This window comes from Podarcis raffonei, chromosome 1 (genome assembly GCF_027172205.1).
Source record: "Podarcis raffonei isolate rPodRaf1 chromosome 1, rPodRaf1.pri, whole genome shotgun sequence".
NCBI classification, from domain to species: domain Eukaryota; kingdom Metazoa; phylum Chordata; class Lepidosauria; order Squamata; family Lacertidae; genus Podarcis; species Podarcis raffonei.
The window spans coordinates 47812655-47831700 of NC_070602.1; the positions used below are offsets into that span (position 1 = coordinate 47812655).

The 19046-nt window shown below is 42.6% G+C and overlaps 1 long non-coding RNA gene across 2 annotated transcripts; it reads right to left on the bottom strand.

Annotated features, from left to right (window-relative positions):
* Positions 1 to 205: 205 nt before the first annotated feature.
* LOC128412269 (uncharacterized) lies at positions 206 to 18303 on the bottom strand. Of its 2 annotated transcripts, none has more exons than XR_008330047.1 (4): positions 18030 to 18303; positions 14369 to 14510; positions 13141 to 13284; positions 206 to 735 (listed from the first exon to the last, which is right to left on the bottom strand). It is a non-coding gene; the product is annotated as an uncharacterized LOC128412269 (long non-coding RNA). The 2 variants fall into 2 exon arrangements; XR_008330046.1 differs by lacking the exon at positions 206 to 735 and adding an exon at positions 7462 to 9909 and having other exon boundaries at positions 13137 to 13284.
* Between the last annotated feature and the right edge of the window lie 743 nt (positions 18304 to 19046).

Here is a 19046-nt window from a genome sequence, read left to right on the forward strand (position 1 = left end):
CAGAGTTCTGGCCATCTCTCTGCCACATGGTGATGATAAATATCCTAATTTCCCCAGTCAAACAATCTCCTCTCTATTTTTCAGTTACTGATAAAATTATTTTTATTCTCCTTTCGCCCCCCTCTCCATGATCCCAGTTGTGGGTGAGTTGTGACTCTTGCTGCCCACCTAATGCAGAGCCAGTTGTTAAAACCTGTCTTTTTCTGATCAACGTTTCTAAAATCTGACCTGGTGTAGACTGCATTTAAATATGTGATACATGTGCAGGTCAATTTTGTTCAAAGATTGTCCTTTCCATTGCAGCCCCCTGCTCCTGCCATTCCTGGTTATTTCTTTCTTGGTGCATTTGAGATGTTATCAATGATGAACTAGTCATTCCAAAGACTAGTGTTGTACAACAACTCCCTGTTTATAGTGCTAATACCACTTGAGGCTCCATATAGAGGTCCGCTTTCACTTCTAGCCCTTACCATGAGGTGGCCTTCTGCTTGTTGTATAAAAGTTCACAATCAAAGATGCTGTTTGCATCTTTGTACACAGGCCATGCTAGAGGTCACTACACGCCTCCTTAAGCAAACAGGGATCCACGCCAGCTGATAAATCATTTACAAGAAGAAGTCAGAAGCGAAGAGCTGGAGATTAAACAGGTCACTAGGTGTCCTGATGGAATGACGTGTTGGAAGAGCTGAACCAGCAGATCCTGGGACTGCAACCAATAAGTTTCCAACAAACGGACTGAAATGCACGAGAAAAGAAAAAAGCACCCTTTAGAGATTGGTTAGAAAGAAGTATTACTGCCAGCATGGATTAGTGGCTTAGCATTGAACTCAGAAATCAAAGTTCACTTTGTTACTCAAATATGAAATCATGAGTGCATACCCTCCAAGTGTCCCTATTTTCCAGGGACAGTCCCAGAATTATGAAAACCATCCCAGCTTCTGATTTGATCCTGGAATGTCCTATTTCACCACCACCAGTGCTGAGCTCGGGGAGGATGAGTGGGTGCTTGTCCTCAACGGCGGTGGCTGTGAGGGGGCATCCCATTTCTTCTCCATGGCCACCACTGCTGGCCTCCTCCATCAGGCAGCTCATAGCGGCTGCTGGAGAGTAGGTGAGGAGGAGAAGAAAAGGCAGCCACCACTGAGACCCAGCCCCACTTGGCTCCAGTATGCAGTCATGGGCAAGGGCTGTCCTGGGTGCGAAGAAAGGGGGAGCAGAGAAGAGTGCAAGGAGTCTTGATATTTTTTTAATGATTTGTGTGTCCACGTCTAATCTTGCCCCTTTCTAAAATGTATTTATTAGTGTGTGATTTGCTTTTTGTAAATCTAGAATAGAATAGAATAGAATAGAATAGAATATGGATTAATGGGTTTTTTCAAGACAGTGGAAGGTGTGCGTTCCATTGGAGTAGTGGTGGTGAAAATGCTCGTTTTTGTTGTTTTACAAAAAACTGAGGGTCGAGGAGGATCATGTGTGCATGACAAAAGTCCCTATTTCCATCTGAGGAATGTTGGAGGGTATATGAGTGGTTTGGGGAAAGTCACTGTCTTGCAGGCTCAGAGGCCTGTATGTTAACAGGACCCCTGGTGGTGGCAGTGATGCACTATCTTTAGGCAAGCAAGCAGTGGCCTGGTATGGAATTCAACTCCTTTGCACCAGGCTGTACAGCAACCCAACAAGCAGGCCCCTTCCTTAAGAATCTTATTCAGATCTCCCCACTTGCATCTTGTCACAGTAAAAGTCAATAATATTCATGGCCGCTGTGATCCAAGCAGATGTGAAAGGTAAGTCAAGACCGATGTAGGAGGGTGTCAGCAGAAAGGAGAAAATCAAACCGTTTTTGTCTCTCTTGTTTCCGGAACATAATTATAAACTGCTGCGATGGTTGTGAGAGTCGCTTCTTCCCCCTCCTGAGCTTGACAATGCAATGGAGAGTGGGTGGGTTGAAGGAATTTGGAGGAGTGCAGGGCAGAGGGAGAATAGGGAAACACGAATGGTAGCTTCCAGAGCAACCGCTTGCAAAAAAAATGACTGTTGTGAACTGAAAATATGGAAACAGCTGCTGAGCACAGTGCAACATCTTCAAAGATTTGTGCAGGCAGGGCTAGGCTCCTTAGGGGAAAGAGCTTTCAAAAGTTTGGGAGTTGGAAATGCCCTCAGGTGCAGGATTTCTTTCTTTCTTTTTAAAAAAGGGGGAAGAGAATTAAAATGTTCATACCTCACCCTTCCTTACAAACCAGAACCATAAAATACAATAAAAGGCTGTTAATGGTTCTCATCAAACAATGCAATCCTTCCTCTCCTGTCATAATATCCTCTCCACACAGACACACACAAAAGAAACTACAGCAAGGATCCAAAGGAGATGCTTGTAGAAAATGTTGGTTTTATCACCTGGGCAGAGTATAAAGTTAGATTACGATCACAATTAATATTATTCATGTAGTGCCAAAAATGTGCGTGGTTCTTTCCTAAGTAATCAGGGCAGGCTCTACGGTTGTGCCGCAAGGAGGGTTACAATCTAAAATCTGATACAGGAGAAGACCAGAGGGAGTGAGGGTAGCAAGGAAGGAATATGCATTTTGTTGAACTGGCATCCAACTTGCTGCTTAGGAAGAGAGGATGAGTACATTAACTAGAGATATCTGCTAAAATGATCAGCAGCGAGGCTTCATAAAATAATCATAACATTTAAAATAATCAGCACTCTATCTCAAAATGCCATTGTGCACCCATAGCAGCAAAATCGGATGCCTTCATCTGCCCCACCTGCAATAAAACATGTCTCTCCCTGATTTGGCCTCTACAGCAGATGCTGTAACCCTCCCAATGGTTTGGTTTTACCCCTGAAGGCACAATCTTCCATTGTCTCCTGAGACAGACAGATGCCAGCAACAAATCCTAGAACTGAGTTAATATCTTTTTGCTGAACGAGAGTAGCACACATTGCATACAAACATATATTTATTGTGTGGTTCCCGTTCTGTGACTTGGGGGTGCAGGGGCAGGAATGGTACCCAGGGCCCCTCAGCCTCAAGGGTGGAACATTCCAACATTGAAAGTACACTCCTGTTGAGACATTGGGCCAGGGTGTAACAAGAAGGGGGCTTCAGGTAATTATGCAAGCCACCCACCCCCTGGGCCTCTGAGAATCTTTTAAAAGAGCATTTTCTTATCACAATCAAAGTGAAGGAAGTGATATTGTTGCACACCACACCAATCTGAGCAGTATGAGATTCCAGGGGTTCTGGGCGCATACCCAGGCTTCGTGTTTCCTTCAGAATGAGGCACAGCAGAGACTGTGGTTTCTTTATGGTATATGGTTTATTTACACATGTATACAAACTGAGTCTGTGATGGAGGGTCTCACAGCATTAACGCCTGTGTGGCTCTGTCTCTCTGTTTCCAGCCTGCAATTTTTGCATCCAGCTTCTAGCTCACACAACTCAACTCTCAATTCTGGACTTAGGTCTTTCTAACTAACAGACAATTGAAGGAGAGAGGCCCACCCATTCCCCTTCTGCCACAGAGCCACTGTTACCCTATAGGACCTATACTTAGGGGGCCGTTACCAGGCTGGCCTAGCTAGTCCAGCAATTGAATCCTTGCTGGTTCCAGGAATTAGAAGTTGCGCACAGGCATACAGCCTACCCTGTCCCCAACTCACAACAATATGTTTCTATTCAGAAGTTTGAATTCAGGAGTTAAAATATCAACGAGTAGGTGTATGATTCCCATGTCTAGGATTGCCTTACAATATTATTTTCTAGGGGTCTGAGGAAAAATCTAGTTGGGCAGAATCTAAGAGGAGACTCCCTCTGTTTCTTTGGGGTTTTAAAACTAGATTTTGAACTAGTGGAGCATGTCTCACTCACATTTTGCTTCATTCCCTCCACCTCCCCAATTTTCTAATAGGCTATTCATCTCCTCTTTTTTAAAAATAGAAAATGAGGTTTTAAAATGTTGGACATCATGGTATATTTCCATATATTTCCTCCCCCACATGCCATGTTTATTATGTCTCAGTAGAAATGGCGATGGGCCTTCCTTGAATAATGGCTTTTTACAGCCAAGGCCCTTCATGAATGACAACCCAGACATTTGTTATTCTGAGTAGCTTGTACGTGCAGTGCTAAATGTAGTAACTTTGATACAAGTCTGGGTGAAGGATTTATGGTTTGTTTTCTGTTTTAATTAAAAGAGCACTGAAGCATCCTGCTAGAGTTAAGAGGGTGATACGGACTTTGGATGGAGATCTAAAGGAAAAAGTATGTCATTTCTGTTTCTTGAATGTGCCCCTTTAATTGTAATCGGCCACAAGCCAGGTAACCTATTAAACCCTTTGCCCCTTGCACTGCAAGAGGATAAGAGCATGTAAAATCCAGTAACTCTTTAACTAGGAGACCAAGCATTACTTCAGTTCAACAACAAATACTCTTTTGTTTCTTTGGCTCAAAGTTGCCGACCAGAGTATCTGCTTCACAGCCCACAGTACCTGAAAGAGCATAAGCTCTGCCAAAGAGAGACCGAGATACAACCTACCTCTTCCCCTTGCTTGATGACCCTTCCTCTGGAGATCCTTGTACTCAACTTGTATTTCTTACTTGTCCCTCACAAGACAAAAATACAAACAATACTGAGTTTCTCATCTCCAGATTTTGGAGTGTTTTCAGCAGCCCTTATGGCTTAGCTAACATAACCCTGTGGGGTGCCTGGAATATAGCCCTTTTTGGCCCTTGAGTCTGAAATGTTTGGTCAGTGGAGATTAAAAATTTGGATGAATTCTGTCAGAAAAGGAAATGAGAGTGGAAATAGCCACAGTTTGCATGTTCAGTTTGCATGTATTTGTAACGTCAAATACAAGAGGTATTCACTATCTTTTTTTTTTAAGTCCACAAATGCCTCCTAAGCTGATGCTCTAAACCACTACACTGATAAACTAGCCTGCTTCCCCCCATTTTTTAACTTTGCACACGCACCCTGGAAAAAGTGCTGTGGACAGCCATGTATGCCGCAGCTCCAGAGACAAGGAAGTGACTGAGACTGAAGCTTACAGGTCATCCTGGCCTAGGGCTGTGAAGCCAGAGCCAGATATGAGAAAATAAGGGTGGAATCGGGTTCAGGTTTGGGTTAAGCTCTATTTAACTAGATGTGACTTAGTTTTGAGCAAAAATGTATAGAACTGTGCTGCAAATCACTCATTTGCATATCACTCAAGAATTATACTCTTGTCTCCTCTTTTAAGATCTTAGGTAAGAGGAACAACTTTCTTCCCTCTTTTCTCCTCTCTGTTTAGAAAGAACTCTAGTTTGTTGTTGTTGTTGTTCAGCTTGTTGGCTTTCCCTTTTCTTATTCCAGGAATCATTGCAGGGATTGGGGGAAGATAAGCTAGAGGTATTGCACACTGCTTTAGACCATTCTCTCTCCTCACCTTTCCCACTGAGCCTCTTGGGCTTGCTGATCAGAAGGTCAGTGGTTCAAATCCCCACAACGGGTGAGCTCCCATTGCTCGGCCCCAGCTTCTGCCAACCTAGCAGTTTGAAAGCATACCAGTGCAAGTAGAGGTACTGCTGTGGCGGAAAGGTAAACGGCTCTTCCGTGCGCTCTGGCTTCCGTCAGCCACATGACTCTGAAAGCTGTCTGCGGGCAGCCGGCTCCCTCGGCCTGAAAGCGAGATGAGCGCCGCAACCCCGTGGTCACCTTTGACTGGACTTAACCATCCAGGAGTCCTTTACCTTTTTACCTTACTACCAATACAACACCAGGTCCCATAGATCCTTCCAAAACAGGAGGCTGCTGGGAGGGAAAGTCTGGCTAGCCAACGTGGTAGTTTCTAGTTGTTGCTGGACTCCACATCCCATTAGCCCAAGCCATCCGGGCCAGTAGTCAGGGATGATAGGAGTTGTAGTCCAACAACATCTGGAGGGCATAGCTGTCAACGTTTTCCTTTTTTTAAGGGAAATTCCCTTATTCAGAATAGGAATCCTCACAAGAAAAGGGAAAAGTTGACAGCTATGCTGGAGGGCACCACGGTGGCTGTCCCTGTTTTATTTGTTCCATATGTTCTCCAGGTGGCTTACAAAACAGTAAAATATATGCATAAAAGAAAATTAACATAGCATTCCAAATCAAAATAAAAGTGTCAGTAATAATCATGACTGTCAAAGATTATTTTTTTTAATCACTTAAGGTGCAGGGTTTTTTAAAAACAGGCAGGCATAGCAACCAGGAGGCAAGCTGAACTGGGAACACAATAGGCTGGGGATGGATGGAAGTTCTTTTTGCACCAAAATACCAACAAAAATATCCTCCTAAGCCTGCTATTTGCACTGGGTATAAAGGTCTCATGGATGCCAATTTGTCCTCATCTCTGCTTAGAACAGTGGTTTGGCCAAAGCTGCCTAATGTCTTTATGACTTGAAGTTAGATTTGAACTAGGGACTTCCCAGTTGATACTCAAAGCCACTACACAACATCATCTCTCAAACACTGACTAGATTATCTCACTGATAACAAGGAGAGTTTTGATTTTAGCCTGCATATATCAGCCAGACACATGCATGTTAAAAGTATTTGCCTACGACTGTAGAAATACATGGGTCTCATATTTGAAACAGAACGACTATGGATTTCCAGAGGTGTTTTCAGAGTATGTAAAACTTCCCCGCATGTTGGAAATATGCTTACAGCAGCAAATACATGAGAACCTAACGATGAAAGAGAATGGCCTCTTAAAATGGAACTGTTTCACTCACACTGTGAGTCAAAATGAGAAAGCACACAGAGCTGCGGAAAGTGAAGAAGGTGTTCAATAAAGTTATTCGAATCATTAAAAAAAGGACTTAGTGTGTGAAAAATTAAAAACAAAACAAAACACTAGACCTAAACAAGACGTGAGATGGCTGCTGTGTTAAGTTTCTTGAGAACAAGATCTTAAAAGTAGGTAAGGGAATATCAGGGTAGGTCCCTCTTCTGTTCACCTAAGCTTGCAAGTTATCCAGAACTCTTAGTTGGGCTACCTTACCTGCTTACTTACATCTTTACAAAACATTTGCCTCCAGCAAGTTCCAGTTATATCAACAGGATTTACTTCCAGGTCATAATGTTGTAAGATCCGGGTGCCAGCTACTTTCTAATTTTGCCTGATAAGGGATTCTGTGCAGGATCAAAATTCCCATTCTCTTATCACCCCTTTTGTATATTGTGGATAGTGTTCAACATAGCACTAAATCTCTCAGAGATTTCTCCTTGCATAATGGAACTTTCTCCATTATTATTATTATTATTATTATTATTATTATTATTAACTGCCCTTCATCTGAAGATCACAGGGTGGTTCACAACATAAAAACACACCTCTCTTCCCTCATGCACCCCCTAAATCTGTTTGTGGGGGTACTCCAACCCTCCAGAGCAGATTTGGGGGTGTGGGAGAAAGAGAAGGGAACTTCCTGTTTCACTAATAGTAAACCAATGAAGCACACAACTGTTTCATTGAACCCTGCTCACAATTCATTAAATCTAATATATGTTTTTTAAAATTAAAACAGAGGGCCAGTTCAATACATGGTGGTCTTTGCCCAGCAGATGCAGAAGCAACTATGTGTCTCCTCTGACAACTATAGAATCCATTATTCTGACTTTCCTTGTCAAAATTAGGCTTGTTTGCAAAGAGTAGTAAGGCCAACTCTGTTTTTATAGGTGCTATTTTGGTTAGCTGAGAGCTCACCATAGGTTCAAATATATATAGCAATGAGTCAGGAGACTATGGAAACTTCAGGGTAGAATTGTCTCTTTTCTTTTCTATTCTTATCTCATTGGCATCCAGTAGCAAGCCAGGTAGAATCTTCCACACATAGGAATGGGCAAATCTGTCAATTTGGTTTCTCTTAGTTTTTCATTTTTCCATTCTTAAGTTCAGTTCCACATCAGCTTGAAAATTATTAAGAAATAAGTCCTAATGAAAATTCAGTGTTTTAGCGTGAATTTCTCCTACTATACACATATTTGTGCAATTCTGCCTACTATACACATTTTGGCAAAGCAATTTTCACTATGCATCTTTATACACACTTCATTCCAGTACATGCATTTTTTGACACGTTACTTGGCTAGAGAACTGCTTTGCAAAATTCGGATAAGTGAATTTAAATAGCTGTGTTACTGTTTGTGCATTGTTTTGGAAAGCACAGATTAGGCAGATGAATTGAATTTGTTTCCCTACACTTCACCCCTTGGAAAGACATCCATCAGGGACTGATTTGAATGAGGCACATGCTTAGACATCATATGCAGATGTCTGGTCATGACTATACCATCATATTGAAAAAGCATAATAAGCATTTGAAAAATAAACCCACTTTGCCAAATCCCCACATACTGAACTGATTGTAGTTACTAGCCCCAAGTTAAGCATATTGTGTTCTATGAACCAGGCATGTTCATGTTATACTGAGCACTGGAGCCGAGGGGGATTCTGGGACAAAATTTTTACGGTGTTTGAAAGCAAGAATATATTATATTACCATATAATCCAAGGCATTCTCCCTGCAGAAAAACACAAAAAGTTATTTAATGAACTCTGACCGAAGAATTTAAACATGGCACCATAAGCTCAGGTTTCGCTTCCTAAAAGAGAAACCAAATACAGAAGTGAAGACTTTTGAAATAAAACACAGGCTTATGGTGGAAGGAGTAGAGTTGTAGCCACATCCTGACTGGTCATGCTGTTTATAACCGGTGAAAGTCCCTCTAAAATTAACCTCCCACTGACATAACCCAAGCGTTATTAATTTTGCAACATCAATAACTGACATTCCTTCTCCCTTCTTCCCGGTTGCTCTTCTTATCTAGACTCACAGAGTTTTTAAACAGAAAGGGAATACGCTTTCTCACCTGGTCTGTCATTCTTTTTGCATAGATCATATGTCACATCAACACACAGGAGACACTATAATACACAAAACACATGTTGCTATAGATCCAGCTGGTAGTAAATAAGAGCTCCAAGAATGCTTAGAGTTTTATGACACAGAAGCACACTTGGTTATATGCCAATGGTTTAAAAACAGGGGGGGGGGATTATTGTTATTAAATATCTTATCAAAAAATCACTCAGTTGCAGATTTTAAAGAAATTCTGAAAATTGACATTTATATTAAAACTGACATTTAATATAAGGGCCCACTTTCTGAAAGGAGCCCAGCAGTTTCCATGTCTAAATTCTCTAACGAAACTGACAGTGGAGTAAAGGCACATAAGTAGTGTTATGTACTGAAGTTCTCACCCTGGGCCAGCAGGGGGATACTGTAGATAGTTATGCAAATGAAGGGTCGAAAGTGACGTTCAGTGATTGGATAGTTTTAGAAAGTTGTTACAGTAACGTGGTAATAGAGCTCTATATAAGCAGGCTGACTGAGCCCTTCAGTTCAGTTCTGTCCTGGCCTGTGAATAAATAAGAGCTGTTTGAAGAATCGCTGTGTCGTCTGATATGTTCACCCACAACTTAACAAGTAGTGCTAACACTGATAATGCAGATCAACATTCACTTTAGTTGGGAACCAATTTGGCAGTTTAAGACTTCTCAGAGGGGGATCAGCACACCACTGGCCCTTCCACAGTGTCAGTAGCAAACAGAAAACCTCCGGATGTTGCTCCCAGTGAACTTCCAGTGCAGCCCTTCCGCCAGGGATGAAAGGAGAAACAGACTCTTAATTCCTGGGCTTGGCATTTGAGCAGCTGCGGCTGCAGGAATAGGAACTGGAGAACTGGAGCAGGGACACATGGTTCAAGGAATGGTAGGGTGCCAGGTCTTGAGCCAGCCCAGATTTAGGATAACTTCTTCTTTGGCAGGGCATCTGTTCCCTTCACACGCCAAGATCCATCTAGTGAAGCTTTCCCCATCAAATTCTTGATTTTTTGTGTAGACATTAAAGACATAGCAGAAAAGTTAGTACCCTTACACTAGGCATGTCCAAAGTCCAGCCTGGGGGCCAGATCCAGCCCCCTGGTCAATTTAATCTGTCCCCCCCCCCAAACAATTCTGAGTGCCTGCTGTTCGGCTTGTTCTGCCCAGGAGTCAATGCATCAGCGGAGAGCTGTAGCTCTCCAGCATCGACCCTTGAAACTGCCCACCTGCGCCCTGTTCTGTTTTCTGGCTGCTGACCGGCTTGCACAGGTGTCCTGCATGTGGCTCTCTATCGTGGCCACTGTGCAGTTCGCTCTCCCGCCTGCCTACAGGCTCTTGCAGGGGCTCACCATGTGAGTTGCTTTCATGCCCACAGGCGCTCTCGCCTGTTTATCTACCCCTCAACAACTTTGGGGTAAAATCCTTAAAAGAAGCCCAACGACTTTGACCGGCCCTCATGCATGTTCACTTCATCAAATCTGGCCCTCTTTGAAAAAAGTTTGGACACCACTGCCTTACACTGATTATGGGCTAGATTCAACTAAGTTGTTGCACTAGTGGAGGCAGCACAAATGAACTTTTCCTTCCCTTCCCCCCAGCACCCCCCAAAAAAATCTCAGGAAGGTCAGGAGAACCCCCAGAAGAGCAGCTGGGGGTGGGGAGAAGAGTGGGGATTGTTCAGTAAAGGACCCCTGAACAGTTACGTCCAGTCAAAAACGACTATGGGGTGCGGCAATCATCTTGCTTCATGACGAGGGAGACGGCGTTTGTTCACAGACAGCTTTCCGAGTCATGTGGCCAGCATGACTAAACCGCTTCTGGAGCAATGGGACACCATGACGAGTGCCAGAGTGCACGGAAACACCATTTACCTTCCCGCCGCAGCGGTACCTATTTATCTACTTGCACTGACATGCTTTCGAACTGCAAGGTTGGCAGGAGCTGGGACCGAGCAACGGGAGCTCACCCTGCCGTGTGGAATCGAACCGCTGACCTTCCAATCAGCAAGCCCAAGAAGCTCAGTGGTTTAGACCACAGCGCCACCCACTCCCTAAGTATAAGAAATGCTTACACTGATTGTATTAGCATGACATTGAATTCCATCCAATGAACAGGATTCAGCTCAGTTTTACTCAGAGTAGTTCCATTTAAGTCTATTAATGTTGCTCTGAGTAAAATTTGGCCGAATACCACCCAATAATAATACAGTGGTGCCTCGGGTTACATACGCTTCAGGTTACAGACCCGTCAGGTTACAGACTCCACTAACCCAGAAATATTACTTCAGGTTAAGAACTTTGCTTCAGGATGAGAACAGAAATCGTGCTCCAGCGGCGCGGCGGCAGCAGGAGGCCCCATTAGCTAAAGTGGTGCTTCAGGTTAAGAACAGTTTCAGGTTAAGAACAGACCTCCAGAACGAATTAAGTTCTTAACCCGAGGTACCACTGTATCAACATATAGGGTGGCATTCAACAATATGTTAAGGTGATCATTCCGTTGGGGCAAGCATTGGAATTGTGCCCCAACCTCTCCACATGCTGTTCTGGGGGTTATCTTTTTTTTTTAAAATGATATTTATTCAAAGTTTCAAAAATACATAAGTATGAAAAAAAAAGAACAGAAAAATACAACAAAAAATATCAAAAAGAAAATACAAAAAGAAAAAACAAGGGGAAAAAATACTAATCCCATATTGCATCTTTTCATTTGCTTGTTTCTTGGACCTCCTCACACCTCCCTTTTTGTATTCTAGCTTAATTCGTTGTTTCAGCAAATTCTTCCCATATTTCTCAATTTTTGTTTAAATAATTTATCTTAACAGTCTATCTTGTTTATTAACTCAACATATCCTTTCCATCTTTTGCTATATTCTATTGTTCAATTTACATTAATTTCTTTAACCTTATCTTGCCTTAAAAGTCTTAAAATTCAAATTTTAAGCCATATTTCTACATAACTCCTTAAATCCTTTTTACTAAAGCCAATTGGTTCCATTCCAGCATAATCCCTGATATTTCATTAGTGTTACACTAATTCCAAAAATAGAAAGAATTTTTCTTTTTATAGACTTTTTCTTTTTCTCTAGTTTTTATCCAACATCTCTTCTTCCTGGTCTCGGGTTATGTCAGTCCTTTCTAACCATTGCATCCAGTCCATCAATCTGGTGATCTTATGTCGAGGCCCTTAAGTCTCTTCTATGCCCCTTCTGCAGATTTTCTTGTTCTTATTTGTGCTTATGCTCTTCTTTGTCTTTTGTTGGTTTCTTTCGTAGTTTCTTTCCTTTCTCCTTGGGGAGTGGGTCTCCAGGGAATTCCAGCCGGTAATAATCTCCATTTTCCTTCATCAAACTAGCCCATTCCCCGCAGTCCCACTCCCCGTCATCGTCATTGTAATCCAAAAAGTGGTTAGCCAAAAGGTAATTGTCAACCTGTTTCATAGTCCCACCAGAATTAAGAGCTTCCTTGACTCCAGACGCTTCCAGCCACACTCCAAGTTCAATCTTCCAAAGCAGCGGCTTTTGCTCCTGCAGGACTTTAGGTCTCACCATTTGTGTTGCTTGGGGTACAGTCGCAACCTCTTCCGTCTTCATCTGCCCTTGGACTTGCCCTGTCGAACCAGTTTCCTGAATTGGTCTCTGTATAGTTTCTTTATCCTTGTTTCCTGTTAAATCATATTCACTGGCTACAGCAGTCATCAAGTCCAACTTTTCATTCATCAAGTTCATTTTCTCATGCAACTGCTCCAGCAATGCATTTGTCCTGGACAAATGTTCTGGGGGTTATCCAGCCCCGCCCCACTTACAAAATCCTCGGGTTAGGGGATCCTGTAGAGCAGATTTGGGGGGGGGGGTGGCAGAGCTACAGAGGAGAGGAAAGAGACGTCCACTCACACAACATTGGATATCAGCTATGGGTACCAGTGCTTCCCACCCTCTTCATCCTACATTTTGAAACATCTAAAGGAATGAGTAGATCAATTCTAAGAAATATAAAGAAATTAATGAGCTCTTCATCATCGTTTTGCTCAGGCCTTGATGAGAAAATTGCACCATTGAATCAAAAGCTTGATGGCTTCAGATCCCTGTAAAAGCTTGGTTACTTTCTCAATAAACACATGGTTGAGTTTCAAGAAGAGAAAGTCTCTGTCTCACATGGAAACTTAACTTGAAAAGTACTACTATTCACAGGGGACTTGAGTTTATTTCTGTGCAAATGTGTGCAGGAAATACATACCCAAACAGTGGCTGCAGGAGGAAGTCTAAGCCAAAAACTCCACTGCAAACAATTGCCCATTGTACAGGTGAACTATTTGAAATGAACTCTGTGAATCTGAAGTCATTCAGCGTCTTCTTAAGCTTTGAGAAAGAACTCTTGTCACTGGGTTTTCAGCGTGCCATAAAGAAAGAGACAAAACAGGTCCAACCTGGTCTATCTTGTGTGATCTGTGAGTCATTCTTGTAAATCTTATTAGTCTGCTTCAAAAGACTCTTAACATCTAATAATGAACAACAAAGAAGGGGAAGGAAAGCAGCAGAACACACCATCTTCTCTGCTCTCACTTATCATGAGCTCATTTTGTCCTGGTTATCAATTATACCGCCAGAAGTTCAGCCTCCATTTAATTGGCTTGATTCAGCTTTCTTAACATAGGTCTGCAAGATGCCTTATCAGTGGTCTCACCTAGCAACTGTTTCCCAGCAAAGAAAATATGCCCTCCCTGACTAACACTTCTCTGTGGATTGAAGTACACCTGATAATTTTAATTAGCCGGTTTAGAAAATGCTGAACTCTCTTGATGCACCGCTTAGGCACTCCCCTGCTTCCTCAAGGGGTCAGCCAAGCCAATGGACTGGGCTGAACATGAAGGTGAATCTGTAACCTTTTGGTGATGAGGAAGTCAAGCTGGCCGGTCACACAGCTTGGGTCTTCCTGCCTGTGGCTTACAAGGTTGCAACCCAGAAATCCCACCTGCCTCTTTAACAACTCAGCAGTCACAAGAAGAGGATGCAGCTGCGGCTTCCCCTCCCACAGTGCCATTGCGCATCCTCCTACCTGCGACTAGAGCAAGGAGGACTCTGGTTTTGCCTCACAGCAGGGAGGGGTGGTACCGCAGCTGCATCCTCTTCTGCTGCATCGAAATCTTTAAAGCGACAGGCAGATCTCCAGTTTACAAGCTGCCACCCTATGACAGGCTGTCTTCCAGCTTCTCTTAAGTGATCCACAAAAATTATGCCTTAGAAAAAGGTGATTCACCTTCAATAGACTCACCTGCTCTCTAGCCAGACTACAAGAGGGCTACTTTGCTTTTATGAGCTGGGTAAAAAGAATAAATCTCACTAGATGCAGCTTCTGTAAAAGCTGCAGCATTGCAATGCAGCCCACCCTCTTGAGAAACATCATGCTGTTGCTGCCTGCCTGGGACTGTAAAAACAAAGAAGGGGGAAAGGGCAGGTCACAGTACCTTGGCTCATTGGTGAATCACAGGCCTTGCTTTTCCTCTTTCAATGTTTTTCTTCTTCTGGCTTTCACCAATTCCTTTCATCTTCTTCTGTATGCCTTACCTTGTGAGGCAGAGCCAGGTTAATCTATTTTACACTGCAAAACTGAAAATACAAAGTGTTCTCAACTTTTGCAGTCACTTTTGCACAACAACAGGCCTCTGTCGGTGTAAAATGAGAACGTTCATTTTAAGCACATCAGCAGATTGTATCGCTTTAGATAGAGCACGTTGTATTACAACTCTTAACTACTTCCATTTCTTTATCTCAATTCTGTGCCTACAGCATTCTTGCTGAATAATCACAAATGTACATTCAAATGTAGAGGTCCTGACAACATACAAGCATTCAAAAGCAGTTGTGTTTTTTTTAAAAAAAACACCCTATAACACACATTCCCTGTAACATTACTTATAATTTGTATTTGCCATTATGGAGTTCATCTTCTTACAGAGTGTGTTACACACTTTTTCAATTCTTTGCTGATCTACCATGACAACAGATAATAATCATAGGGTTGTTTGGCCGAGTAAAATCTGAAAGCCAGTTCTTGCACTAGAACAAAATCCTATTTTAACCCACCCAGATACCATGATGCCCTGTATCTAACGTTCATCACACTTGAGGTTATACATCTCAAACTATGTGTCTTAAAATGTAAAGCAGACCAAGAATTGCCAGGGCAGGTGTGAGCTCTATCGCCACCTCTCTCGGCTCAGTTTTTGAGAGTTAAGTAGTCATCAGGCAGGGAAGTGACAACCTAGGCTTTTGCTGTCAGTGCACTGCAAGCAACTGTTGATATGCACCCACCAATCAAGTGTACAGAGTTCTGTCTGTCACATGCAGCTTCTCCAGTGACCCTTCCTATGTGTCAGACAGGGCCATAGGCATCCTTGCCACCTTCTCAAGCCCCTTCCCCTTTCTACCCCGAAAAGCCCATTGTGGGATGCTGCTGTGCTACCTAAAGGCTTTCGACCTGGCACCTCACTGCCATGCTGTAGGGTTCAGGGCTGCTTTCCAGCTTTGGAGGAAGGAACTGATCCTGAGGCAAAGGCCTGGTGGCTGCTCTGGGGGCCTGGTGCTGGATTCTACACTCTGCTGCAGGCTATCAGCAGAGCATAATGCCAGGGCATATGCCAGCTTCCACGAGTTGTTTAGCCTAACCTACATACGCCTGCACAAAACGGTGCATTTCTGGTACACTGCCAATGTTTTGTTCTGGGCCGTGGGTATTAATGCCTTGCGTACATAACTACTATTTTACTCTCTGATGAAAACAAACCAAGCCAAAGTTATTGTCAGACACCTTTTTCTCATATAGCCACCCAACCCTTATTACAATAACAATAATTATTATTACATACTCCCTTGTTATTATGCACTGGTACAGGTAGCTTTTTTCCCACACATTAGTAGCTTTGCAGAGCTCCCATGAGTCACTTAGGAGTCTTTCTCAATGTCCCAGGACTAATTGTATGTGTTCTCTTGAGAGTTGCAGCTACTTTAAAGTAAGAGGTGCAGATAACACATCTCTTACATCATATGTCTCCATCATTTTAATGTGGCTTGTGTCTGGCTTAGTCACCCACTTGTGCCATGGGCTACACAAACAGAATAAACATGTATCGGGCTATGTATCGGGGCAACCCACCCATAGCCAAATATTAAAATGAAGATGGAGATCTTGGCTTTTTGCCATTGTGTGCAGACATTTTCACCCCGAGTAAATTGAATGGGCATGAAGCAACTTGTTTGTGGGCATTGGCCATGCCGTGTGTCTATTCAGTAATGGCATTGCACAAATGAGGGTACAGAATGGAGCATCCTGAGAATTACAGCTTTTGTTATTAACAAAAATTTAGAAGGCAGTCTCAAGGATCCTTAAAGCCGCAAAAACAGGTTTCAGTGCATGTGAGCAACACCTGGTGAAACATCAGAGATCATGATGGGTAAATTGTCCTCATAGCACATTGAAAGATACCATTAAGCCACTCTCCATCCATTCATTCATGCAGGGAAGAAAATGAGTGCACAGACTCTATTAAGCCATAAGCATTTCCTTAATCTGTCTCTCTTAAAATACTGTACCAAGGTTTCAAGAAGAGGGCATGCATACAATAAATACCGGTAAATTATGAAGGAGTAGTACAAACCCAAGTTCTATGCATCTGCAAGTAGTTCTCTTTCTAAACAGAGTAAATTTGGTTTAATTTGGACAGGGTTTCATAAGGCTCCTCTCTGATCTCACAGGTTCCTCACTGCCAAATGTCAAAATCCTGCTCCAAATCCTGGAGGCAGTTCTAGACCTAGTAAAATATATATAGTTTGAAAATATTTAAACATTGGCAAAAGTGACAAGTTCTTTCACTTGCCTTCTTGGAAATTGCTGCAGCGTTCTTGCAGATGTTTTAAAGAACACCTCTTGCTGGCAAGGAGATCTAGTGTGGAAAATTTCGGCACAAGCAGGATACAATTTTGTGAGGATGGAATGTCCTATGGCACCATAAAGCCACCGCTGCATTATAGGTTTATGAATATAGGCTCAAATTTATATCCTGCCTCTTCTCCAAGGAACTCAGGTCAGCATATTTGGAATAATCCTATTTCATCCTCACGACGACTTCATACTTTTTATAATTTTTGCTCAGTCGTATTTCATGGAGTAATGAGTCATCAAGTGATAAATGAGTGGAAGAGCTCAAAATTACTACCACTATCTTACTGACTTTTCTAACACAACTGCACAGCTTGATTTTACCAAACATTGTTAGCTTGCTTGGAGCTTTGCAGTGAATTTTGGGGCCTGAGTATGATAAACTTTCTGGGTTTGGGCAAAGCATTTTTAATGTTGTTTCCAATATTGCTAGTCACCCTCAGAACTCAAACCCAGCTCTGGTTCTTCTGTCACAAAGCACCAATCTAAACCCTCCCTTCATACAGGGGTCATCAACCTAAGGCCTGGGGGCCGGATACGGCCCAATCGCCTTCTCAGTCCGGCCCACAGACAGTCCGGGAATCAGCATGTTTTTACATGAGTAGAATGTGTCCCTTTATTTAAAATGCATCTCTGGGTTATTTGTGGGGCCTGCCTGGTGTTTTTACATGAGTAGAATATGTGCTTTTATCTAAAATGCATTTCTGGATTATTTGTGGGGCATAGGATTCATCCCCCCCAAAAAAAAATAGTCCGGCCCACCACATGGCCTGAGGGATGGTGGACTGGCCCACGGCTGAAAAAGGTTACTGACCCCTGCTTTATACATAAAGATATAACTGCCATGTTGCTTGCCACAACCCATTAGAGATTTCCTTCCATTGGAAAGGCTGAAAAGAACCAGTTCTGATAGGATGGCAAGGGAAAATTTGGGACCTGGCTCTTTCCAAGCATCTACCACAACACACAAGGGCTGTTCAAGGCCAAAGAAAACATGCTCATTTTTATACGATATGGTCCCCCATGACGTAAACAGAAGTGATGTTAATGTAAGACCTTAGGCCACCCTGTCCTGACATTGTTGTGTTGCTTGGAGTTTTCCACTGAGTTTGGGGACCTGAGTGAGAGCCCTTCCACACATAAGCTGTAGAGTAGCCTACAAATAGCTTATAGCCATGTTGGCAACACACCCAAGCAGATGGTCATGCAGCAGTGTGAAGCATGGATGGAGTTGTCATTTTCAGCATCCCTCTGAGTTTCTCATTTTTCAAAACTTAGGTTCAGTTTGCTGTATTTCTGCATCAGTTTGCAATTTTAAAAAGGGTAATCAAAAAAGTTTATCAGCATTTTAGTATTTATTTATCCTAATAAACATATTTTTGTAAACAATTTTGCACAATATAATTCATTTTATTGTTTATTTCCAGTAATATATGCATTTTTATGCACACTTGCCCTGAATAAATGCTTTCTGAAGACTTTATTGTTGTTGCTGGAAAACTGCATTATGACATCTGGAGAAGCACAAAATTCAAAAGGTACATGTATTTTTAGTTTGTTTATTGTTTCAGGAAATGTGAATTTATCCCCTCACCTGCAGAATCATAGTGGGACCTACAAAAGTAGGGGAGTAAGTTCATTGGCAACAGCTCTGTGTCCCCTAATCATTCCTCCTCACTCGCCATACTGAGATGATCTCAACACTGGGAAGTGCACTTGTTGAAAAGCAAAAAACAGAAGGTGGCGCTGGAGGAATTGAGCTTGTGCCACACCTTCAATCTGTTTCTTTTTCTAAGATGACCTATTTTATTGTTATTGTGGATTATCAAAAGCACTTACTGCAGCCCTGTGAACTTGTGTAGGGCTTGACAAACAGATAAGACAAGCTCCCTGCCCTGAAGCTTTTATGGTTTAAGTAAGAGCAAGACAAACACAAGATAACACATGGGGACAACAACACTGGCAGGGCAGGGTGTAAGGATTATTAGCAGAGAGGGAAAGGGTGTGTTTTGAGGAGAGAACCGGAGAGGGGGCGGCTATGAGATGAAGATATCAGAACTAGTGGCGCAGCTATACAGCTACTAACACATTTGCAAAGCTCAGCAGTGTCCGGTATGACTTCAAATTGGATGGGAGACTGCATGCTAAGATTCCTGCATTGCAGGGGGTTGGACTACATGAGCCTTGAGGTCCCTTCCAACTCTACA